Raw genomic sequence first — 15,483 nt, 5'->3', positions numbered from 1 at the left:
TTTCTTTTTCGGTTCTTTTGTGAGATTCTTTGCACCATAACTCGATGGCATCTTTCTGGGACTGTCTAGATTTCTTTTTCCATAATGCTTCTTCTACTCGCATGATGCACTCGGCATCCCATGTACCTGACACGGGCCATCTATATTTCTCTTCTAATTCCTTGGTGTACTCCACCCATAAGTCTAGATATAATATGGCACTTATGCCATGTTTATGATACATAAAATGACCTGGACTGTCCCTAGGCGGGACAGGAACTGCTTCCTCAAGCAGACCTTTTCTAGTTTTTAGCTGACGTAATTTCGAGAACAGAGGCATAACTTAGGCTGGAGTCTGGACACAATACAATACACGATAAACACAATAATAACTGAAAAACGAATCACTCATACCACGACATTGAAAACACATGAAATAACATTTAAAATAACAGTTCGGACAGAATACATGAATTTTCTCGAGAACAGAACTTACTGGAACAGAAACTTAATAGAATGACTAGATGCACTGCTAAAACAGTACGAAACTTACCGGTCCCATAAAGAGACACGTCAGGACCCGCATCCACCTAGGTGAACACTTCGTGTTGGATCTGTGTACCCAAACCCACGGACCAGAGACAATTAATTGACCCTGTCTAGATACTACCCCAGCAACGGTACTCACCGGGCAGCAAGAACGGAAGGCCTCGGACTGGACTGGACTGCTACGACGACGGACGGACGAACTTCGGACTTCAGTTACAGGTGGGCCTCTGGATACCTCGGACCTTGGACTCTCGGCTTGGGCTCTGGTCGGGACTCGCCGCGTTCCTCACCGCCTCGTCTGGACGCTGGACCGCAACCTCCGTCTCCTCCGTGGGCCTGAGGGATACTTGAAGCAGAAATATCTGCACGTGCACGGTATGGTTCCGTCACGGCTGCAGAGGATCAGGGGGCCTGCGTGGCTTCTCCGGCGCGTGGGGAAAGGGCAAGTCCCTATTCGGGCGCCATTATGTGGTAAATAAATAATTTATTACCGGATCTATTTTTCAGAATAATCAATAAACAGGTAGCTCAATAAATAAGAGTCAAGATTCGAGGTAGCTGGAGTTTACAGGCTTTAATAGGCATAAAGGACAGGAACAGGACAGCCTGTACGGGAATAGGATGGCAGCTGCCGGGGGCAGGATCTGGGAATAAATGCGCTAGGCTTGGACAACTTTTAGTAACAGTTCACAGTATATATATCAAAACAATTGCATTACATTCAATACAGTAGGCGTAGCAGTAGGCGTGACTCGTAACAGTCGCGAAAGATAAGGACAAAATGAAGTAACAAGAAGGCGTGTACAGGGCGTATACATAGACATGTGATGTAAACGTAACAGAATATGTCATAAACGGGGCGGAAACATGGAGGGGGCTACCTAAGCAGCTGGGACCTCTAACCTAGTGGTGCGCGCAAATGGGCAATGACGTGTTACCAGGGAGAACTGGGGGCTATGACTTCTGCGCTAGAAGAGGAGACTAAAGTCTGGAGTGTCAGAGCGACACGTACCCAAGGCATATCTAGTATCTGGTGTTTAGAGTACATGTTGATAGAATCCAAAAGTTATCAGGGCAAAGGCTAATGGACACTAAGACTGGTGCGTGCATAATTCTACATGTAGTGCGTGTGCTAGGAATATTCTATGAATATTAATACAGTATTTCTCTTACATGGAGACGTAAAGGCTAGACTATGACGGAAACTATTGATGCGATTCAGTAGCTTAGGAATGCAGAGAAGGAGGGCTGGACTGATAACTAGAAGCATAACATATTCTTGGCAGACTGGGAGGCAGAGCCAGGCCGGGCCGGGCACTGCGTGGCAAGAAGTAAGCTAAGGGTCAGGGATACAGGTGGGGGCTGTATCGCTCCTCGGAGAGGGTTCAGGAGACAGGAGCTGAATCTGAGTCCGGGCCCTTTTGAGGCCTAGAAACGGGGACAATTCAATGAATTAACGTGCACACTGTAAAATGTGGCAACGCAGGTTTACATAGGCCTGATATTCGTTGTTTTCACGAAGACTGGAAACTGGCATACTAGAGATGGACACAACTGTAATTGCGTCTTTAATCGATCAGAGGGGAATACATGCATATTGATCATGCACATATAGCATAAGATGGGGAACACGTAGGCACATATAACATGGCAAAATTTACTTTTCCACATTGCGGGGAGGGGGGGGATAGGGTCCCTACATTTAAGGGAACAGACAATGGCTCTATTATTGATTACATTTTTATTTCAGCATGCTTTTTAGCTAAGGTTTTAATGTATAAAACTGTGGTTTCCGTTTTCAGCGATCATAACCCTGTCTCCTTGGATCTATTGGCTTCAGATCTTATAGGGCGAAAATATGGCCCTTGTAACTTTAAACATGTACTTAAGGTTAAAGATCAAGGACGCAGACTGAAATGGGATAGTATAATTCCGGAATCCTTCGTACAAGAGGTACTCTTTGAGGCTGAGGGTGAGGTTGGAGTGTGCCTATCTAGTGAATCTGAAGACAGGGATGTGATATCTGCATTCGCTAGTATATGTAGTAAGATTAATTGTAGGCTATCTGTTGGCTCTAGACCTAAGAAAATGCCCATTAAAAGATGGTTTGATCGCAGATGTTCAAAAGCTCATTCTGCTTTGTTAAATGCTTTAAAATTTGTCCCTAAAGATCGTGAACTTATCACCACTTGTAGAGCCCAGTATAAACAGGCCATAGCAGACAGGAAAAAACAGATTAAAGATGAAGCCTGGACACAGCTCTTAGATCCAGAAATTCTGAAAAACAGTGGAGAATTTTGGAAGATTGTCAATCAACCTCTATTTACAGGAGAGGAAAACTCGCCCCTTGAAACTAATATTCCTGATGAAGGTTGGATTAAACACTTTAGTGATATTTATTCTGATCATACCAGTGGAGATCTTGGGGCCCAGGTGGTTGACACTAATGCCATTGGGAATCATTTGCACTTTGAAGTAACGGAAGTTTTACATGCCATTGATTGTACCCTGAAGAAAAAGGCGCCAGGACCCGACGGTGTTCCTGCAGACGCTTTTAAATGCTTTCCTAATTTTTGGTCAAGACTACTTTGCAGGGTCTTTAATGTATTAAATCATGACAACATCCCTGAGTCATGGAAAACATCTATAATTATCCCTGTGTTTAAAAAGGGAAACAGGCAGGACCCTGCATGTTATAGACCAATCTCACTGATTGATTCATCAGTTAAGATCTTAGGAAGAGTTATATTAGTAAAACTAAATGAGTGGGTCAACGAGAATGGCATTTTGACAAATGTGCAATATGGTTTTAGACCTAAAAGAAGTACCCAGGACCAATGTCTTAATCTCCACTTGTTGATTGAGAAATATACCAGGGCTAAGGAGGGGTCCATGTACCTCGGTTTCATGGACCTCTCCTCAGCCTTTGAACTGGTTAACAGATCAAAGCTTTGGTCAAAATTACTGGAAATGGGCTTGGATAGGTCAATAGTCAACTTATTGGCTGACCTGCACTCTGGCCTTACTGCAAAAATCAGAGTTTCCTCAGATGGAAGGTGTACTGACGTTTTCGCCTCTGAAAAAGGAGTTAGACAGGGGTGCATTTTGGCACCTCTGTTGTTCACATTATATGTGAACGCCTTGGAGCCTGCCCTTAGGGACGTGACCCTCGATATTCCGCGTGCAGGGGAACAGGGGATTCCTGTTCTCCTTTACGCGGATGACGCGGTTCTTCTTGCGCGTACCGGGGAGGGACTCCAACGCCTCCTGGATGCCTTTGAATCCTTCATGGCCTCACTGACTTGTAAATAAACGCGAAAAAATCGCAAATTATGCTCATGGGCAGGGTAGCTAGAAATTTTTTTTATCATAAAACTTTTCTCTGTGGACAAGAAAAACTTGCTCGTGTAACCTCCTTTCCCTATTTAGGGATTACCTTCAACGAGAAGGGCAACTGGGGACCCCATGTAAAGAATAGAGTAATCTCGTTAGCTAGAACATCTGCAGCCCTTCAGGGCTTTTCTAAGAAACTTGGGGCTAGGCCAATCGCAGCCATATTGAAAATCTATAAGGCCAAATGTATTTCAGTGGCATCTTATGGTGGTTCAATATGGGGATATAGGGGACTGGATCCCTTACAGACGATGGAAAATAAATTTTTCAGATCTGTCCTCGGTGTTCCACAGTCAACCTCGTCTTACACTGTTCATATGGAACTAGGGGAAGGCTACATCACAGACCTGATAAAAACAGCACCGTTAGTTGCTTGGCTGAGGTTGTGGCTTAACAAGGAAATCCCCTTAAACCATATCATTATGAGAGATTGTTTGTGTTTGGACAAAGTTAACAACATTAGGTGGTTGACATACATCAAGGAAAATTTCATAAGGCTGGGGAGGCCTGAGCTTTATTCTGAAATTGACTCTATAACATCTAAAGATATTGAGTCCACAAAACTTGTAATGAAAGAGCTCTTATCTTTGGAGAGGGAAGAATGTGAGTTGAAAAAACCCTGTGTCAGGGTTAGTTTAATATTGTCCATACCCGATGGCCCAGAGAATTATTTGAATACGGTGACCTATCCATACCACAGGTTTATTTTAAGTCGTTTTTGTTTTAACTTGATACATTTTAATCTTGGTTTTTATCCCGTATGGAGTACCCCTGATAAGGCGTCACCATGCTCTTGTGACCATTTCTCCGAACAAGATACTATGCACTTTGTGATGTTTTGTAGCCATTACATTGATGCTAGTAGAAAGTTTTTGGTGCCTATTCTTAGGGAAGCTGGATTTATCCAAGTTAAACCTGCTCTTATTTATTTACAGCTTCTACAGACTCCCAAGATCATGTTTTATGTAGCTAGTTTCTTGGTTAGAGCTATTAGGAGTAGGAATATTAGATTAAAAAATGCGGCTATTTCTCCTAAATAGGCACCTTATATGTATTTATATTAGGATTTGTAATTATACAAGGTTTTCTTACAGGGACTATTGGTGTTAGTAACGCTTATTTTGTTGGGGATTTTCCCTCCTTAGTATTTTTTGGTAGCACTCTTAGCACTTTAGCACTTTGCACTTTGTATCATTACATCATCATGAATTGTAAATTGATGTATGATTTTTATTGTATTGTATCTTAACTGTTTTTAGAAGAATGTATTTGTTGTATATGTATGTTTGTATTTTGCCATTGTCTTTATATGATATTAAGTTATCGCAATAAAGTATTTTGACTGACTGACTGACTGTGTCTCTTATCATATGAGGGGTTTTGAGTTTTCCCACCCAAGGGTATGACCAGTGGTGTATTCATTTAGTTTGCTCTGTAGTTTCTGGCGTTGAAGGTGGTATTTGTTTGCGTCCAGTGCGATAAATAATTGGTGGCTCTCCTCTTCAGAGAATTAATTCTACATTAAATTCCTTCTGGATAGTTTAGTTCTGTAGCCATGTGGGTCTTTCAAGCTGGAGGTTTTGTATCTTTTCCACCTGCCTTAGGGTGTTATACTTCCTACTCTGGACTCTGATGCTCCTGGTTCAGCAAGCTAGGTTGTCATTCCCTTGATATGGCGTGGGCAAAGAGGGCACCTTGTATTTGTGTTTTGGACATGGCCATAATGGGATGGTGGAGTAAGGGAGGGTCGGCGTGTGATTATCCTTTTGTCTACAACATCATTGTATGGATCTGTCTTGTATTATTCCAGCTAGCACAAGTTCATTGGTGTTCCCTTCTCTTGACTTTGAGGGTTCATGTTTCGGGTGATGTCTGCCTCATGGGCTTTCAAGTGTAAAGGTGTTTGTTCCCATTTTGGGTAACTGCACGTGCTTTCTGGGCTTTCCCCAGTACAATTATGGTGTGTCTACTTCAGCAGTTGACTAATTTGTATTCTGTGGGTTTAGTGTTGTTTTTTGTCCTTCTTTCAGCTATTGCCACAATTGTGTGCCTGTCTTGGCTCAGTGTGGGGTTTATTGGTCCCACTCTATTTGCTTGCATACGTAAGGACCTTAATGAGGAGAAGGGATGAGGATTACCAATAATATTGCTTATTTGGAGTCCTATTATTTCTCGTCCCATCATGAATTTTTCCAGCCTTCGCTGACGTTTGGGTCCCCATATGATGAGTCTGTTTGGTACAGGATTTGCTATTAAAAAACGAGCAGCTCAAAAAAAAAAAGGTGGTTTGCTTGTTAGTGGACTGTGCTTGGGAGGATTCACCTCAGGCTGTGATGAGCAAAAGAAGAACTCAATGGTAATCTTCATTACTCCGAGTCCTGGCCTTTCGTTCCAGTCCTTACAAGTGAGCAGCTTGCCTGCTCTACAGAAACCTTTTACCATAGCAACTAAAAATACTTCCCCCAATATGGCGCTGCCTACACTGACCGGCATGCATAAAGGGGGAAGTATGACAGAATAATATCCTGAGAATACCAAATAAACCCAAGTCACACAAAAACAAATTACCACCGGAAACAAAAAAACAGGGAGGGACTGATGGGTTCAGGTATGGAACGGGAAGACCAGTAATGAAGATTACTGGTGAGTAACTCGGCATTACCTCCTCGTCAGTCTGCCCATTCCATTCCATACAAGTGAGCCCATACCCAAGCGAAAAGGTGATTGAAAACACAAAGACCAAAAGGATGCAGCAGAACCAACAGGTCAAATTTAATGAAGACAGAAACAGTACTGATCACAAATCGTTGTACGGCAGACAAAACATGAGAGCCAAAAGCAGCAGATACTGCCATTCCCAACTGAAGGCAGTAGTGGGACACAAAAGTATGGGGAAAGGCCCATGTAGCAGAATTGCAAATATCATGCAAGGAGGCCTCTTTAAAAAATGGCCCAGGAGGAGGAAACCCCATAAGTGGACTGGCCCTCGACAGAAGAAGGAAGCGGACAGTGCACAGTCTCATAGGAGAGGACCACTCCACACTTTAACTACTGAGCCAAAGTGAACAGAGAAGGCTTCAGACCCATGCCAGTTGACCCGTAGGTGCCAAAAAGAGAATCCACCTTTCGAAACTCACTGGTACGGTCCAGATAGATGCGAAGAGCCCGCAACACATCAAGACAATACAGAACCTTCTCTGCAGTGGAGGAAAGACTAGGAAAGAACAGACAGTGAACAATATCCTTCTGACAGTGGAAGCCAGACAAGACTTTGGGCAGGAAAATCAAAATAAGCTGCAAAATCACCTTGTCTGAAAAAAAACACAAAAAAAGGGGGGGAAAGCTAGAAAAGCCCCAACCTCACCAACTCTCCTACCCAAAGAAATATCCACCAAAAAAAAGAATGTTAGCTGAAAGGACCTTAAGGTCAACAAAAAGTAGAGGCTGAAACGGGAGACCGGTTAATACCTGAAGCACCAAAGGAAGATCCCAGGCGGGAACCAGAGAGCGGCAGACAGGCAGCTGAAGCGAAAAAATCTGCAAAAGTCAAGACATCCCCCGCCTCATTGATCAGAACAAGGAGGGCATCCAAAGTAGGATTGCTCGAGGAAAAGCCAGCTGCAGACTTGATCATGAAAACACAAAGGAGAGGCGTTTCATACAGCAGACCCATTTCTAAGGAAACAAAGTCTCATAGCCCCGACTTCTTGCTGGAGGAGCCAGCCAGACTGAGGCGAGTGTAACATTAAAAAACAGCCCCTAAAATGGGTTTGGTCCTAATTTCATTGGGTGGGTGCACCTCCTCTACGCTGAGCCATTAGCCCAGGAGGTGGTGAACAATAAGATCTCGGAGATTTGCATACTGGAGAGTGGGACGCGGCAGGGCTGCCCCTCTCATCCCTGTTTTTCACCCTCTCCCTGGAACCACTCGCGGCCTGGATACGACAAGACCTCTCACTACGGGGGCTCAGGTGGGCTGAGGGTTGGGAGGACTGGATTTCGCTCAATGCGGACCACATCCTCTTATACCTCGCCTCCCCTTCCAAATCCCTTAGAGTTGCCCTAGACATTTTCACCAGTTTCGAGAGAAACTCAGGTTACAGCATCAACTGGGGGAAATCATTGCTATGCATCCTGCATGGCGCCCCCCCTCAATACCGCGTGACTGCCCGATCAAGATGGCCACAGAGGGGTTCATGTACCTTGGAATCTTTATCTCTATGGATGTGACGACTCAATAAGAGAGGAATGTCTTACCACCTCTGCAAAGGTTTGAAAGGGACACTGCCATTTGGAAGAGGTTCCAGCAGTCCCTACAGGGTTGGGCAGCTCTTTTCAAGATGATTGCGCTACCGCGTTTTTTATATGCCCTCCAAAACGACCCAGATTTAGTACCACAAAAGTATTTTGCAGATATTGAGGCCACCCAGAGAGACCTGTTGTGGGCCGGAACGCCCCGCATATCAATCCAGAAACTTACACTTGGGTGGTACGATGGGGGTATAGCACTTCCGGACATTCGGAAATACTACTGGGCAGCACACCTTTCGGCCATAAACCAGGGCACGTTCAGTGGTGGGGATGATCCCGGTTATAGGATGGATAGGTGGCTCCTTCTGGGTGAGAACTTTGAGCCTGCGCTCTACTCTAAACCTAACAAATATCCCCTCACAGGACATACAAGACACTCTGTCCAACTCTGGCATATTGTGAGCCGCAAACTGGGATGGGCTGACAAACTCACATTGGCTACCCGGCTTTTGGTTTCGGAAAAGTTGCGTACACTGGGTCGCACTAAGGGGTTTCGTAACTGGCACCTGATAGGGATCTTCCGTATAAAAGACCTATAGGGGCCCAATGGTATGGTGACACATGCCTCACTACAGAAAACATACGACTTAGCGCAAATGGAATATTTTCGATACATACAGATCAGGCACTCACTCCAGGCTAACATTCCACCCGGAACGCCGCTCCCAGAGTTCTCCCCCCTAGAGGACAGGCAGCTGGACTGCCATCTACCGGAAAAGGCTATCTCCCTCACACATAAAAAACTTATACACCACACCCCTGACCCCTTGCTTGCACTTAGGAGAAAGTGGGAGACTGACTGTCTTGAGATTGATGACGAGTAATAGAGAGAGACACTTTCCTCCCCCAAAGAAGTAGCGATATCAGCAAAATTGAGGCTGATATAACTGAAAATATGACACCAAGTTTACATCTCTGGTACCCGACTAGTATTGATGGGTAGGAGTGAGGACAGGCTCTGTAGGAGACAGTGTGGGGAGGTGGGGACGTTCCTTCACATACTATGGGAGTGCCCTCTAATACAAGCCTACTGGAAGCTTGTTCACAACTGTATGCGCACCATCTGGGGGGTTGAATTGCAACCCGAAGTTAAAAGGTGCCTCTTGAACATCTGGGAGCCCACAGATTTGTCCGCAAAAGGCAGAGTATGGGCGACGCTTGGACAGGCAATTGCAAAACGTATTATAGCACGCCTATGGGGAGCGGTAACACCTCCAACGCTCAGTGCATGGAAGAAAGACATGGACTGGTGCATGCTGTAAGAAAGACAGTCTATGTGGCCCGGGGTTGTCCCCGGAAATGGGTAGCAATTTGATCAAAATGGAATGAGTACCGCGGCAACCTGTGTGAACCTCCCTTGATCCCTTCCCTTGATGAACCATTAACACCTTAATGACTTATGTATTGCTACCATCTTGTGTGCTATGACATCGGAAGTGGTATATTTGTATAAGAAACTGTGGACGAAACACTGTAATAACTATGAATCCCTGTGTGTAAAGACCAACAAGTTTATTTTTGCCAATAAAAAGAGATATAAATAAATAAATTTTAAAAAAACAGCCCCTAAGGGCAAGGCCGCATGAGGAGGGAAGATGGAGAAAAAAAGCAGGAACAGGCATGCTTCGCGATGCCAACCGTCAACAGAAACCAAGGCCTGCGACAGCAGGGCAAGCAAAGAAGGTAAGCAAAGTGCCAAGGAACAGCGGCAGCTAAAGCAGGCTATGTACACACAAGAAAAAAGACAGCAAGGCTGCTAATACAAGCTGCGTCTGTATAATAAACAAGAAAGGCAGCTCAGCTGCAAATGCAAGCTGTGCCGCATACAAAACACAAAAAAAGGCAGCGCGGCTGCTAAAGCAAGCCACGGCCCAACAATAGAAAAAAAGCACACTTACCTGAAGCCATGGCAAAACGGTTGTGCAAAGCAGAAAAAAAAAAGTCTTCTGTTGTACTTCCCCCTTTATGCATGCCGGTCAGTGTAGACAGCACCATATTGCCGGAAATATTTTTAGTTGCTGTGGTAAATGGTTTCTGTAGAGCAGACAAGCTGCTCCCTTGTAAGGAATGGAACGGGAAGACGGACGAGGAGGTAAGAAAGGTTGCTGATACATATTCCAAGCATTATAGTATCTCACAGAGAACTATCAACAACAGTCTGCCAGTTTCTCTCACAGAGGGATGTGCGAGTTCTCTTTAAGCCTGGTGTAAGAGCTCCTCTCAGATGTTCTGCATCATCACGTCGAAATATCAACCTACCCACATATCTGTACCATAATGTAGACTCCCAAAGTGGATATAGTGCATTCAAAACCAAAAGCAGTACCTTCTCTTCTTGAATGCAGCACATCTAAACTTATGGAGATCTAGGAGCATTACATTTATTGCAATTTCAAAATGGCCACTGCGTATCTATACCAGTAAGAGTGCCCATCTCTACTTACCAGAACGCAATGGTACCTTTCCTTTCGTCCTCATTGACGTATCTTCCTCTTGCTGAGATTTCTGAGAAATGTATTCGGTACATGAGGGAAATTTGCATGTGCTTTGTGACTCTGGTACAGCACAACAGATGCATTCATGATTATAGTTGGCGGTGTCACACAAAACATGCAGCTGCAGTATCTCTCTTGGTCTTCAGCAGTAATTTGACAGTTTGTTTCTCTGTCATGGAAAGAATCAATTACACTTGAGTACTTTTTCTTCAAACATGCTTCACAACATATTAACTACTTCTCAGCACAGCAGAGCATATACATTGTTTGAATGTAACACCATTTTAAAAATGGCATTAGAAAATATTCTGTTTGAATAGCAATGCATGTCAGTGAAAGATGTTTATCATCACAGACTGGCGATGTCTCCATTTTCTGGAGTTTAAAATGCTTTAATGAACTTATTTGGTGAGACAAATATAAAGTAAAAACAATATTCAAAACAGTACAATTCAAGCACAGCAAATAAAAGAAATATATGCAAGCTTAACAGTTCAATATACCCGTGCTCGAATTGAAAAATATAAACTATTTACAAAACAATATGCATTTTGGGAGAATATGTAAGAGAAGAAAAGAGGGAGAAGGAAAAAGAAAGAGAAAAGGAGAAGAGAGGAAAAGAGGAAAAGGAAATGATAAGTAATAACAGCATTACAATAATAACCATTTTAACTTAATGAAGATTTACCAACATTTATGGAGGTTTATAACTAGTGACTGTAGATTTGGATAGAATAGCTTGCCTGGATAGGAATGTTGTGAGTGGCAACCATAATAACTTTTTTTGAATCAGTAAAGGAGTGGAAGTGGCATATGCGCGATCCAATCTGTGATGATGACGTAAAAGATTCTACCAGACAATACAATTTATTTTAGTGGTATCTTTCCAATTCGTGGTGATAGCAGGGCAATAGCTATATCCAAATCAATAAACTTTCCTATATTCCCTTGAGAACGCCACAGGGAGGAAGAGCTGCCTAAAAAAATATGTGAAATATCAAAAGGAATGAAGTGGACGGAATTTCATTAAGTTTCTTCCAAATGAGCCGCCAGAGCCTATTAACCAAAGGACAAAGAAAAAACATGAATAAAAAATCCCTTTTGTCGTGAGAACAAGACCAGCAAATTGCATTGTTAGTTGGAACTTATGGAGGTCCTCAGGGGTCAAGAAGAGCCTGTTATAAAAATATTACAATGTTTGTGTTGTGCTTGTGGAACAAGAGGAAGTGTGGCTCTTCGCTCATATGGAGCTCCAGGTCTGGAAGGGAAACTCCTGGTGAAGGTCCCTTTCCCATAAGAGTTCCACCTTGGATTTTGTCCTCAATTCTGAAGGACGGGACAACATTTTATAGATGCCAGATACCTTTATTTGAGAGGAGAAATCTAAATTGGGAGAGGGGGGCTGATTTTGTAGACCCGCAGAGGAGTCCTCAGTGAGGAGAAGGAAAAATATGATATTTTCTTTGAATCTCTGAAAAATCGAATTGAGAGCCATCCGAAAATATATGGTCGATGGTTATAATACCTTTGTCAATCCATTCTTTCCAAAAAAGAGCTCTGTGGTTTAGCTTTAAGTGTTCATTGTACCAGATAGCTGATTGTGAAATAATATCTATATTTGAATTCGAAGAAACAATTAAAGGTTTCGCAACAGCTATGGAATGGGCAAGTATAGGAGAGAAAAAGGGGGTTGAGAAATATGAACCGCCTCTTTGAAAGAAAAAGGAGTAAGCTGAGCCTGTTCCAGTTGACCCCAGGTGGTTAGCGTTGTGTAAGGGTTGATCGAAAGAGAAGTCCAGATCGGTTTTAGAGTAAAAGCGGAATGGTAGCGTCGAAGGTTAGGAAAATTTACCCCACCAGAATCCTTGGATTGCTGGAGACAATATAGCGAAATTCTCAGCTTGAGTTTATTCCACAGGAAGTTGATTAAGGAACGGTTAATGATTTTAAAGAAAGATAGTGGGAGGGTAACTGAGAGCATGGATAAGTAGAAATTGATAATTGGTAGCAGCATCATTTTAATCGTTGCTAATCTACCCCACCAGGACAGAAATAATGGAGACGAGCCTTCTGTTAACACCGTGATTTTCGTGATTATCTCATTGAGGTTCAATCTAATGGTTTCTTTAATGTTATTAGAATATACGACACCTAAACCCTTAATATATTTTGAGTTCCATGTAAACCCTGTGTCTTTAAATGTATCTGGGAGGCAATATTTATTATGGGGCAGGACTTCAGATTTATTTACATTTAGTTTATATCCGGAGACTGTTGAGTATTTGTTTGATAAAGAGAGAAACGCCAGTAGAGACGTGTTTGGATTAGAGATCAATATTAGGATGTCATCCACATATGCTGTAAATTTAATGTCAATATTTTTACATTGAAAACAGGTAAACAGTGGAGAACAACAAATGTTTTCCAAGAAGGGTTCTAAAGGTAAAATAAATAGAAGTGGAGACAAAGTGCAACCTTGTCTAGTACCTCTTTGGAGGAAAAAATAGTTAGATTGATGACCGTTAACCCAAATAAAAGTGGAGGGGGCAGAGTATAATAGCTGGATATAACGAATAGTGTGTGGGCTGAAACCGTGATATTTCAGTGCTCCAAAGATGAACACTCATTCAACTGTATTGAATGCTTTCTCTGCATCCAGAGTTATGGCAGCAACTGGTGAGTTCAACCTGGAAGCCAGATGAATTATGTCAAGAAAAGTTCTAGAGTTATCCACAAAGGAACAACCCTTTACGAACCTTGACTGATGTTTCTCAACCAATTCCTGGATAAACTGCTTGATGTGAAGAGCCAGTAATTTAGCAAAGATCTTACAATCCGTATTAGTAAGTGAGATAGGTCTGTAGTTACCACATTGAGTGAGATCTTTGCCCTTCTTAGGGATAAGACAAAGCATGGCCTGAGTGAAGGAGCCTTGAGTCTTTCCCAGATTAGAAAAGTGGTTTATAAGAAGCAATAATTAAGGAACTAACAGATGTTTGAAGTGAAGAAAAAAACGTACAGAAAAAACGTCAGGCCAAGGAGTTTTGTCTTTTGGAATGTGTAGAATGGCATTAGAAATTTCTTGTTCCGTAATTGGACTGTCGAGAGAAGACAAGTCAACCAACTTCTCTGGGGGTTTGGGAATGAATTGGAAATAGGCATTAATTTGATCACTTGAAGGTGAGGATTCAGGAGTATACAACTTAGTATAGTATTCTATGAAGCAGTCTAGTATCTTGGAGTCAGTAACATGCCTGACCCCATCGCCATCCATTATAGCAATAATCTTGGATTTTTGTTTTTTTAATTTTAAGGTAGTTGGCCAGAGATTTACCAGCTTTATTACGACAGCCATACAAGTTTGCATTGAACTTAAGAAAACTACCGCAAGCGCTATCCCAGGACCGTATATATATATATATATATATATTTGGGTTTATCAAAATTAGGTGGTCCAATTAGACCTCCAATTTACATATATGCCAGTATTGATTTAACAGTATTATCAGGGTACAGCCGGTTTTATTGTGGCACAGGGTTTGGTCCACAGAGGAATGTTCTTTTAATCGCCTCATTTTGAGGGACGCTATAAATCTTGACTGTGCCCACAAGATGAGATGGTTATGGCACATTAAGACATTCCTTGAGAACATTGATCTTTTACAGTATTATGAAGAACCTATGATGCTGACTTTGATATCTAGGAAAGAGCTGAAGAAACTATGTATACATTATTTGGAGGAACGTAGGTTAAATGTGGAACTCAATAAAAAATCTGTGATTCCACATCAACTGATAATGACCACAAATGTTACCCAACCATATATTAACTTACAAATGAGAGACTTTGACAGGTTCTTGTTAATCCGTCTTAGGTTTGGGATTTTATTTAGGTTGCTAAGTTTCCCTACTGTGAACGATTGTTCTAGGCTAATTAATAAATGTCCTTGTGACGATTTGTCGGAACAATCTGATAATCACATTTTACTTTTTTGCAAGTTTTATACAATTCCCAGGAAAAGGTGGATAGTGCCCATTTTAAAGTATATGAATTTTAGACAATGCCGACCTGCCTTTTTAGCTATTCTGAGGTTAGATAATATTTTTACTGTCACATCTCTTTCGGCTTTTCTTAAAAAAAAATTTTTTCACGGAAATCAATAACTAATTCAGACGTACTGAGTTATTTGTATGATATTTTTATGAAGTTGGATACCTTGAATTTTTATTATTCTGTATTGTATTTTTATTTGATGTTTAATTGATGTTGTGATTTTATTGTACTTTCATGGTTATTGTGTAATATAACCGAATAAAGATATCTGACTGACTGACTGATTTAACAGTATAAAACACTTCCATTTACATCAATGTTAGAGTACATAATATGTTCACAGTTCTCAAGTCCACACAAGTACGTACAGTTGTATCCAGATCCCACTACTCGGTTTCTATTTTTTGATTTATTACTGGCATTGTGCATATATCCCCCCTATACGTGTTCCAGCCGCCCTACAATCGCATCCATTTTTTGGGGCAACCTCTGTAGACAAATACTGTTTCTCCGCACCATAGCCGTATCCATATCTTTACACCATTTGGAAGCCTTGGTGGTGGAGAGGGTGCCCCAGTGTTTAGCAATGTTTCTTTTGGCTAGCATCATTCCTAGTGTCGCCCAAGTCATTGTCGTAGAAATAAGATCCGTCACCTCCCCTATATTCAGAAGGCAGCGTTTGGGTTCTGGTTACTCTCTTAA

Source organism: Lissotriton helveticus, chromosome 2_1 (assembly GCF_964261635.1).
Source record: "Lissotriton helveticus chromosome 2_1, aLisHel1.1, whole genome shotgun sequence".
NCBI lineage: Eukaryota > Metazoa > Chordata > Amphibia > Caudata > Salamandridae > Lissotriton > Lissotriton helveticus.
Note: the sequence above shows the minus strand (reverse complement) of the source record.